The sequence below is a fragment of the Crocuta crocuta genome, unplaced genomic scaffold, assembly GCF_008692635.1.
Source record: "Crocuta crocuta isolate KB4526 unplaced genomic scaffold, BGI_CrCroc_1.0 scaffold70, whole genome shotgun sequence".
Classification (NCBI taxonomy): domain Eukaryota; kingdom Metazoa; phylum Chordata; class Mammalia; order Carnivora; family Hyaenidae; genus Crocuta; species Crocuta crocuta.
Genome location: NW_027528417.1, coordinates 596,853 through 608,355, shown reverse-complemented (window position 1 = coordinate 608,355; position 11,503 = coordinate 596,853). Strand labels below are relative to the sequence as shown.

At 45.3% G+C, this 11,503-nt stretch overlaps 1 long non-coding RNA gene across 2 annotated transcripts; it reads left to right on the top strand.

Moving 5' to 3' along the window:
• Positions 1-6: 6 nt before the first annotated feature.
• On the top strand, positions 7-4,072 carry LOC144223532 (uncharacterized). Of its 2 annotated transcripts, none has more exons than XR_013332723.1 (2): positions 7-182; positions 3,822-4,072. It is a non-coding gene; the product is annotated as an uncharacterized LOC144223532 (long non-coding RNA). The 2 variants fall into 2 exon arrangements; XR_013332724.1 differs by lacking the exon at positions 7-182 and adding an exon at positions 2,003-2,962.
• Positions 4,073-11,503: the final 7,431 nt, after the last annotated feature.

Sequence of the window (11,503 nt, the reverse complement as noted above, 5' to 3'; positions counted from 1 at the left end):
GCTTCCGGGACCGCAATTCCCGGCAGGGAGCACGGGCACCTCGGCGCCGTCGGGGCAGAGCCCTCGGGTTGGGGGCCCTGTGAGCCGCGAGCCGTCGCTTGCTTTCCGGGACTCCTGCGGCGCGGAGGGGTCGGTGCCGGGTGCACAGTCTCCGTCAGTCACCGTCGAGGCGCGGGGGTCGTGTGAGTGAAATCGGGATGNCCCCGCACACTCACCTCCCTCACACTCACCGCCCCGGCCCTGGTCCAGGACCGCCCCGCACACTCACCACCCCGGCCCTGGTCCGGACCGCCCCGCACACTCACCTCCCTCACACTCACCGCCCCGGCCCTGGTCCCGGACCGCCCCGCACACTCACCTCCCTCACACTCACCGCCCCGGCCCTGGTCCAGGACCGCCCCGCACACTCACCACCCCGGCCCTGGTCCGGACCGCCCCGCACACTCACCTCCCTCACACTCACCACCCCGGCCCTGGTCCCGGACCGCCCCGCACACTCAGTGCCTGGCCTCACCGGGCCCGGGGTCCGCAGGGGCCAGGGATGTGACATTCAAACATCAGCTTGGGACCCAGAACCCTGACATAAACTGAAGGTGAGCTCAGCGGACAGATTGACAGTCAGTCAGGAACCAGGTGTGTAGTGTGTTTCCAGCGAGCTGTGTACAGCTTACGAACCTGAGACCTCAGAAATGGGCCCACCCAGGCGGGTGCTCGATTGTCACTTGGTTGGCTTTCTGGAAGGAAAGAAAGGGACTAAAATTTAGGGATTCTTAACCTTTTTTTGATGCCACGGCAGTCTTGTGAAGCCCATGGACCCCCTTCTCAGAGTAATGCTCGAGGTGCATAAAATAAAACACCAAGGATTACAAAGCAAACTATGCTTATAGAAATTAAAAACAAACATTGATAACATATTGTTTCTTTACTAATACATTAAGATCTAGCACCAAGTGTAATAACAACTAGATTTCAAAAAGATGATAAGAGATATTTTGAGATAACCATAGCATCAGAAATGTTATATGAAAACACCTGTAACTTCTATTAGGTCAAAGATGCAGGGTCTTCTAATATTATCGTGGTGTTGCCAATATTCATAATGGGGAAATACTAAATTTTCCTTAGAGGTTAGTGAAAATGTAGATGTAATCTTTTTTTTCCCATCCACGTTTTGGGATGCCCCACAACCCTGCAGTTTTATCTGTGGACCCCAAGCTAATAATTCCTCAATTTAGTAATCTTTTGGGATTAAAAATGATAGGTACCACTTACTGAGGGCTTACTATTTGCCTGTTGGATATACACCTAATATTATTAATCTTCGTAGCCATTCTGTGATTTAGGTTTTTTTTTCTTTTACAAATAGTTTATTGTCAAGTTGGTTTCCATATAACACCCAGTGCTCATCCCCACAAGTGCCCCTCTCCGTGCCCACCCCCCTGCCCCCACATCCATCAGTCCTCAGTTTTTGTTGTGATTTAGTTATTTAAGTCTATTGAAAAGATGCAGAAATGGAGGCTTTCATAGGTTAAATAATTTGCCTTAAAAAGTCAAGTTCTTAACTCTCAGCAATCTTACTACCACTTTGGTCTTCTAATCTTGATGTAAATGAATAATACTTTTAAAATTTGAACTTAGGTACGAGGTTTTAGAGCTGGACCCAAAACAAGGACAGTCAGGCGTTTTTATTACATTGTTTCTCAGAAGGAGACCAGGGTGGTCTAGTGAAGAATAAAAAACAAAGATACATAGAGAAGTTAAACAAACAAACAAACAAACCAACAAACCAAAACAAATAACACAGTATCTTAGGGATTTCATAATCGTTACCCCCTGGGAGAACTCCTTTCTACTTCCTCGTGTTGTATCAGAAACCCCAGGACCTCGGAAATCTTTAACAAAGGCCGATGCCATAGGTTAGATACAATTGTGATTGTTCTCTTTAAAAACTCTTCTGATTCTCTGGCCATTGGTAGCTCTGTTTTTAGGCTTACGCTGTCCTGCGCTTGTAGTGTGGCTGGTTCAGATGGTCTAAGTATACACTGGCCTTTCAAAGATTTAAATTGTTTGTTTCATTTGTTTCTCTTTGCTTTTTAAAATGTGGCTCCTAGAAAATTTAAAACTGCACGTGGGTCCTCACTGTTGCCCCTAGACAGGGCTGGTTTAGAGTCGAAGGGTTGACCCATGTGTAAAGTTACCATAAAAGGAATAAACCGAAGCATTTAATCTAGTCGTTTTAGTTCTAATAGGTACTAGCCTAGTTGAACGTGATTCTATCCTGCCTTATTTCAGAAAGGAGCATAGATCACTTGCAGGGAAGAGCAATATTGACTAAAGGAATCGGGGAAGAATAGAAAAAAGGTAGAAGAGTTGAAAACTAAAAGCCCCAAAGCTAAGGTAGACCCCAGGTCTGGATCTTAGCTTCCTAACGGTTAAGACAAAGGGGAAATCAGTGAGAGGGTCTGTATGTGTACAGGGTGAAAACATACCAGTTGTGCAGGAGGAATGACTTTGCCCGGCCCTGAGCCACAGTGGAGGTTTTACTTGGGCCTCATAAAGGGGACACTGTGATGTAGGGCACACCATCCCCAGCAGTTTGCCTGCCATGGAGACAGCGGTGGGTTTTATGCCGCTGGGTTTTTATTATCTGCTAGTTATGAAGATGTGCTCTCTGGTTAGAACCTTGGGTCTTCCTCCATCTTCCGTGGCGGGCGAGTGGTGACGCGCCACTCAGATTCCCTGCCTCGGCAAGCGTAATTCACCAACAGGCCCAGCCACCGTGCTCTGAATTCTGCCTTGCATCCCGCTGAGGCCACACTTCCCACCTGCCTCTCCCAGCCGATGAGTGTATGCAGCAAGGACCCCGGTGCAGGCCCTTCTGCAGGGGGGGACCCAACTGATGGGCAGCTTTCCTCATGGACTCTCCATGGGCCTGGTTGAACTTTCCTAGCCTTGGGCTGAGGTCTGAGACTCTTCTTGTTGAACCGCCCCTCCCTCTCTCCTTCACTGGGTCATCCCCTCTGGCTCCTTCCTCTTTCTCCCACAGGTATTGCCCCCAGTAAATCCTGCACATCGAAACCCATCCCAGTGCCTGCCTCTCATAGGACCCGCACTGATACACCTAACCCCATGCTGGGTGGGCCACCAGGTTCAGCTCCCACTAAGCTCAGAGGCAACAAGAAAGGACATGAGTTTGAGTCCATCTTTGTGCATCTCCAGCATCTGCTGGCAGGGTTCCAGCTTGCTTGAATCTTCTCTGCTTTCCCTTACCTCCCCACTGGACTGCAGAGATACAGTCCTGAAGAAGCTCCTTAAAGATCCTTCGTAATTACATAAGCCGATCATTCCCTGTTACAGAATCCTTTCTGTGTATTTGTATGTGTTCAATGAGAGAAGTAGCCCAGCAGGAGACTTATACGGGCGCTATTCCCAGCCCCGTGTGGGCATTGCATGCTCTTCCCCTAACCTTTTGGGAGGTTTCTTCCTAAGCTCCACGTGGTTTCCTTCTGTTCATGTGCTGATCCGTACTCTGCTACGTACTGGAGGAGGGCCCAAGAACTCTTTGGAGTTCCCCTTTCCCGGAAGCTCTTTCCAGGGCTCTGTCTGTGAACCTGAGCTGCTGGACTCTTCCCTTTTCTACTTAACTTAGGGAGTCTGCTGGGCTCTGCTTGTTTCCTTCAAAATTTTTGAGACAGTGAGATGGATCAGCCGTGGAGCTCATCTGGTTTGTTTTCATCTTTTAGGGATCGCTAGCCTTTGACATAGAGTTTCTTGAAAATCTGTTGTGGCTCATATTGTGTCCTTTGTTTTGGTTGTTTTAGGTGGAGAGTAAATTTAGTAGATTCGTCTTGGTTGACGTAAGTCCAGCACATGCATTTGGAATAAATGAACGAGTTTCCCCATGGCATCCATCCTGAGATTAAGGTGTGCGCGATGAAGGTGTCTGACACTCAGATGGCGCAGTGACCTTGCCCCACGGATGTGCTACAGTGGTGTAAGCGTATGTGTGTGCAAACTTTTTATCCACCGATGGTACAGATTTCTTACAGCATTAAAAACTGGCCCTTCAGAAGACTTTTAGAAATGTGTATTTCTGTAAGTGCTGTTTTATAGCAGGGAAACTTTGGGTTGCCTTATGGCAGAGAAATGAATCAGCCTCTAAATTATGTGAGCTAAATTTCTGTAATACTAGTCTGCCCATCTACCCACTTTCATACTTGAGACCTTGCAAATTTTCTTGGTTATTTCCAAGTACTGTGTAGGGAGTTAAATATACTGTGAGTATTTGGTAGATGTGAGTTGACCTACTTTATGACTAAAAAGAGAAAACAAGGGTGATTGGGTGGCTCAGTTGGTTAAGCATCCAACTTTGTCTCAGGTCATCATCTCGCGGTCTATGAGTTCAAGCCTGGCGGTGGGCTCTGCTGACAGCTCAGAGCCTGGAGGCTGCTTCAGATTCTGTGTCTTTTCTCTCTGTCTCTCCCCAGCTCATGCTCTGTCTCTCTCAGAAATAAAAATAAAACATTTAAAAGATTAAATAAAACTTTAAAAAGAGAGAGAAAACAGATTCTGAACTGAGGCATGCACTAAATGAACAAAGAAAATTGCTAGTAATATTTTGTATATCCCTTTGTGGGCCAGGAGATGTGCTAAGAACTTTACATTATTTTTTTACTCTTCATAATAATTTTGTGAGGTGAGTTTTATTATCCTATTTTACAGGTGAGGCAAATGAGTCTCAAGAAGTAGATTACTTCCACACACACACCAAAAAAGAAATAAAAAATAAAAGAAGAAGAAGAAGAAGGTTATTCTTTCCTCAGGAATCTGTAGCCAGTAAATGGCATAGTCAGGATTTGAACCCAGGTCTGTCTGCCTCCAAATTCCATGTTCTTTATCCTATATTTTTACTCCTTAATGGAGGTTAAGCATACAGTTTGAGGCATAGTATGTTTATTAGTATTTTTCTAGGGAAAGAATAAGCAAATCTGGCTAATTGAAAACATGCAAAACATGGACCATGGAAGTATAGTTTCAGTGGTTGCTGATAAATGGCCTAAAATCACTTATGAATGTAGAAGTCACTAAAGCTTGTATAAAGTACGCACTAGTGCTAATTTTTCATAATGCCAGGGTTTTCATGATAACAAAGTAGATATAAAACCACACTGTTCTTATTCACTGGAAATAAAAAAGTGATTGGATCTCCTCTTCAGCATAACCAAGCTAATATCTCTCAGCTCTGTAACCCTATCCAAGTTCTGAAAGAGTCCTGAGACTGCTCCCTCCGTCAAGAGTCAAGTCCATCAGCTAGGTGATAGCATCAGTCAGCCTACTGAATGCTTCCAATGTGCTTAGCACCCTGCCAGATGCTGTGACAAGATGCATATATTTGAATCATTTAGGGAGTAATTCAGTATGTGCTGGAGGTCAAAGGTTGTAAATAACAGGCCCACTGGTTATTTTTTAGAACGTGAATTAGTATAATCACTAAAATTTTATAAAATTTAGATTTATTCTCTTAAGGAAAATATATGAATTTCTAGCTTATCTTTAAAAAATTTGGGACAGTTCTTGAATTTATCACAATGCCTATTATTTCTTTTTAAAATGTTTACTTATTTATTTTGAGAGGGAGAGAGCATGAGCAAGGGAGGGGCCGAGAGAGAGAGAGAAGGAGAGAGAATCCTAAGCAGGCTCCACGCTGTCAGTACAGAGCCCGACGCAAGGCTCGATCTTACAACCATGAGAGATCTTTAACCAGGAGAGATACTCATCCACTGAGCCATCCAGGTGCCCCGACAATTGAGATTTCTCTCTTCACTTAAGAAAAAAAAAATCTACATTTACAGCTTCTCTTAAAAAAAAAATTTAAAAAAAGTCAAGGCTGATCTGTAGATACTTTACCTCTGGTGGCCCAGGCAGTGGGACGATGTTAATGGAATTATGATTTAAAAAAAAAACAACCAGTGGATTAAGAAAATATTAAAAAGAGGTGGAGCCAAATGTGACGTGGATTATTCCACCTTAGGGGACATTTTGGGAAGGGTTAGTGCCAAGTCAAAGGGTGGGGTCATGAAGGAAAGAACTTGTGTTTTGTATTAAAAAGTTAAGCTGAACCTGTGGCTTGAGAGAGCGTCTGCTGGTACAGAAGCTTTGGCTCCTCTCCTGGTGGGTTCGTCCAGCACATAATATCAGCAGTTGCCATTCTGTGCTGTTTCGCTCTTCTGGGCGCTGGGATCTGTGGCAGGGATTGTGGGTTCCTGCCTACACTGTTCTCCCCTTCCTTCTCAGCAAAACAGAGCTCCGTCTTCATTCTGGGCTGCGGTGTGCCCCACTGAAAGAATATACTCCAGTTGGCCTTGCTGGATGTGGCCCATGCGGTATAGGCACACATGTTGAGTGGGCTCTCTGCGAATTCACTTAAAGGAGGCTGACTAGTTCAGAGAAGTGCCCAGTTTGCCCTTCTCTCTCCTTCCTTCCTGCTGCCTAGAATGCACACTCGATGTTGGACGTGCACCCGCCCCCTTGGGAGGCCCTCACCCTGCGGTTTGCTGCAGCTGCGGTGGCTCAGAGTGACAGAGGTAGCCTGGGGCCACGGTCTGCCTGGCTCTGGTCTTGCTACGTGACCAAGGAGCCCCACGTGTTTAAGCCTCTGCTATGTTGGGTTTCCTGTTAAATGAAGCGGGACCTAGCCTGAAGAGGGCTGCTGCCCGTATGGGGACCGCAGGGCCCAGGGAGGCTGGCCTGCGCTTTCCCAGCGGCCCGTGTGGTGGTGTCTGCGCACGGATTATGCCCTCTATGCCGACCGTGACCCAGGAGAAGCTGGACCGCCCGCCGTGGGTTTTAGGAGGGCGTGCTAGAAACTGATGGTACCGTGCGTTGCGTCTCCTGACATACAGAGGCCACATGGCAGGACAGATGTCCATCAACTGTCTGGGGCTCGTCACATCTTTGTCATAAACAACTATGACAGATGGCATCCCGTGGGAGTTTTAGAGGGAAGGGTTGGTGAAAAGTAGCCTTGTTTATTGTCTGCCCTGTAAACAACGCACCTGGACTCCCCGTGAAACTAGAAGCCGAGTCCCTAAAGCTCAAGTTTAGAAAGTCTTAAATAAACCTTCTTCAGCTTTGTAGAACTTGGCTGTATCTGTTGGAGGGTTGACCTCCAGCTCATGTTAATTATTAAAATACTTCCATGCCGGCTGGCAGAGGGTCACTGCCCAGCGTCCCCAGCCCTGCCCCTGCCTTTCGACCTCTTCGACCATTGCATGAACGAGCGTTGAAAACAGCAAAACCCTTCCTGGACTTGGTCACCACCCACTTTTAAAATTAGGCTCTTGAGCTCACAGTGTTCATTTTGCAACGTGTTTACTGCTGCTCGATTTCTGTCAGTAGCTCGACTCAAACACTGTGCAGGGTATTGTTCTAGATGTTCCAGAGTCCAACGCTGGATCACATCAGGTCAGCAGACCTCAGCAGAGGAACGAGATGGGGATACTGTTGCAGTTTGTTCCTGCCCCGCCCACCCTCCGCAGACCTGGTCTTGCCCAGCTGTGTTCCGGCCGATGTCATCAGCCTGTGCTGAGAGACGGGGACGGGGACGGCACAAATGACACTCATTGTCATCTGTCCTACAGAATGTTGTCAAGCTGTGTTTCTTTATATCACAGTGTCTATTTATAAGAATCCTCAGCGACTTGCCCAACTGGTTTTAGAAGCAGAACAGCTGTATTACTCCTAGAAAACTGGTTTTTTTTCCATCTTATAAACCTGTCTGTAAGTGTCCAATTTTCCCTTCTCCCTGTCTCTGTAAATATACTTACAACCTTTCTGAAATGTAGCAGAGAAGAAGCGAAGGGAGGAAGGAAGGGAGAAAACACTCAAAGTTATGGAAAATCAAAGTCCATGATCAAAGGAACCCCAATACACAGGCATTTTGTGTTTTTTCCTCAGTGGAATTTCAACATTAACTCGTCACAGATTTATACTGAGTAACAACTATAAACTTGCTTTTCAAAGCTGTGAAGTACAAATAGTAAGTTCCTAGAAGAGGGTGTTCTTTCTAAATGCAGTGTCTGTGGGCTTCTAAGCTCTTCTTCTCGCCGAGGTTTTACAAATCACCACTTCAGCCAGCTAGGGCTTTGTAGAATGATGTTTGGACACTTTGCTTTCATTCAAAGGTGGACACAGTAACAATGGCTTTGTCGGCTTTGTCCTGATCTGCATTTTGTCAAACAGGGAGAGTCTGTAGTTCATAATTTCCATAAACAAGCGCTGTGTCTTCTGCGATTACGGTTCCCTTTTTTTCCTTTGGTTAATAAACAGATTCAAGTCCAATCCCATGTTACTCTGAGCCATCCTGCGCCCTACCTACGATTTTCAAGGATTCTCTGGAGGTCTGCATTCTCCCGTCCTCTCCTACTTTCACTTTTTCCTCGGGTTGAATTCTTTGCCCCAGAGATAACCACCCCTCCTCTTCCCTTACTCCCCTCAACACTGCTTACATGGGGTTATAGTGTGTAGCGCTTTTATGGAAAAATTGGAGAGAAGCCAAGACTACAGTGTTGCACAGGCTGGGAATCAACGTCCAAGTTCAGGGTTAGGCACCACTGTCTCCAGGGGCCACTTCCACTGCCGTGTCGCTCCTCCTCTCCCTGTGCTCTGGGTGTGGGAACCACTCATGGGGGGGGGGGGGGGATGAACAATTTGTGGTACCTTACCCGGCAGAGCAGTTTAACTGCCTCCCTCGATGCCCGGCACACCTGGCGTAGAGGCCTTTCTACCCCGGAGTCCTGGGACATAGTGGCGACAGTGGCAAAGAGCGGCGATGCTGTCTGTTACATTTTGCTTTAAGTTCTGGAAAAGCAAATTCTTGGCCAGCACTCTTTCCACCACCCTAGACCCATGGATTTGGGGACCTCATGGTTTGTGGAGAGGAATCTGGAAACTATAGTATAATAGATACTCTTGTCAGTTATTTTTGGGCTGTTTATAGTAGAGTTTGCTGATCAAAAAAGTCCATTAAGACCTACGGCAGCAATAGACGTACCATGTTTTGTATTTTACTAAAATATATACTTTGATAATCTTTCAGTATTAGAAAGTTGGCTTACTAACTGGAGTTCCCTGGTATCACAGATTCTACCAATAATACATTGGTTACAGGGTCCTCTTTTTGTGTTTTTAAAGTAAGAACTTAAAGAGTTTTTTTAAGCTCTCAGTGCAAAATCTCTCTAGATTTTTATGACTACTTCCCGCACATATTTGTTGGTCTCGTTTGTACTCTATTTGACCATTGTTTTCTTTAGCAATTTGCTTTTATCTGATTTTTCATGTATTTATCCTGGAAGCAACACGCGTCTTTCGGTTTGCACTCACTTCATCAGTTTTATATATTTGAATTAGATTTATCTAACTGCGGTAAGATGTAGAACCCGCACCAACAGATTTGGGAGCAAACACAACTGACTCCTGGTGGGCGTATGTTTTATGTGGTGGAGACCCCACCAGACTGGACAGCAGCAGGGGTGGGGGGGGCGATGCTCTACAGGAGAAAGGTGTCAGTCAGTTTGGAGAGTTGGTTAGTGAAAGTCCATTATGAGAATATCTATCTGAGCAGATTAATGTTAATAATCGAAGGCCCCAAGGCTAGCTCTGTGTACCACATATATGACTTCATGGATGTACCATCATCTCCCTGAACCTCAGTTTCATCTGTAAATTATGGGGGGAAAAAGAATACTTGCCAAATATACGTTCTAGGAAAATCAAAGGATCTGAATAGACATTTCTCCAGAGAAGATACACAGATGGCAAATAAGCACATGAAAAGGTGCTCGCCACCATTAGCCGTCAGGAAAATGCGAATCAAAACCACAGTGAGATACCGCTTCATACCCACTGGGATGGTTACAATCAAAAGGAGAGAGAATAGTAAGTGTTCCTGATGATATGGAGAAATTGAGACTTTCGTACATTGCTTGTAGGAACTACTTGTAGGAATATGGAATGTCTTTTCGAAAACAGCCTGGTACTTCCTCCAAAGATTACAACACAGATTTGTAACATGACCCAGCTATTCTTTAAAAAAAATTTTTTTTTTTACATTTATTTATTTTTGAGAGAGACAGAGCATGAGCAGGGGAGGGGCAGAGAGAGAGGGAGACACAGAATCTGAAGCAGGCTCCAGGCTCTGAGCTGGCATGAGATCATGACCTGAGCCAAAGTCGGAGGTTTAACTGACTGAGCCACCCAGGTGCCCCTGACCCAGCTGTTCTACTCCAAGGTATATACCCAAGAGAAATGAAAACCTATATGCTCATAAAACATTTGCATGTGAATGTTCATAACAGCATTATTCATAAGAGTCATAAAGCAGAAACCACCCAAATGTCCATCAACCAATGAATGAATACACAGCATGTGGTCTGTGCATACAGTGGGGTCAGCCATCCAAAGGAGGTTACATGCTACAACATGGATGGACTTTGAAAAAATTATGCGAAGTGAAAGACACCAGTCACAAAAGACCACATACTGTCTGGCCCATTTATGTGAAGTGTCCAGAATAGGTCATTGCCTGGGGTTAGGAGTGCATGGGGAGGGGAGGTGGGTGGTTGTGGTTTCTTTTTTGGTCGACGAGAATGTTCTAGAATTGATCGTGGTGATGGTTACATCAACTCTGTAAATATATTTTAAAAAAACATTGAATTCTACACCTTAAATGTGTGAATTGTATGGTATATGAATTATATCTTGATAAAACTGTTATAAAAAAGAAGAATAATCAAAAAAAGTGAAAACCAGTTTCTCCTATTTGACAGCACTATTTCCAAAAGAATATTATTACCCCAGACATGCAAGGGTAATCAATCATAAGTAAATATACCATTATAATTACGGTAAAAGATTCAGCATTTACGATACAAGGATTTAAACACAGGATTTTGCCATTTTGGAGGAACAAGGAGACGTGTTTACCAGCTCTCTACACTGAGGAACTTTCCACACCACAAGTTTTTTTTTTTTCACCACAAGTTTTTTATAATTTAAAAAAAAATTTTTTTTTCTGAGAGAGAGAGAGGGAGACAGCGTGAGCAGGGGAGGAACAGACAGAGAAGGAGACACAGAATCTGAACCAGGCTCCAGGCTCTGAGCTGTCAGCACACAGCCCGACGCGGGGCTCGAACCCACGAACCATGAGATCATGACCTGAGCCGAAGTCGGATGCTCAACCGACTGCCCCCCAGGCGCCCCTTCACCACAAGTTTTTAACACGCCAGAATGACAGGCTTTTATGACACAGATATAACTAAGACCACTCGTGGGAGTTGCCTTCCAGTTAATACAGTTGGGAGGGCCTTGGGACGCTCAGCAGGGCAATGGGGACTTAGCGATACTCAAGTGGAGGTGAGGGAGACCTGCGTCTGTCAGATGGAGGACATGAAACCCATGGGAAAGAAAAGTCAGCATCGTAGGAACAGTCAGCTAACTTCAGAAT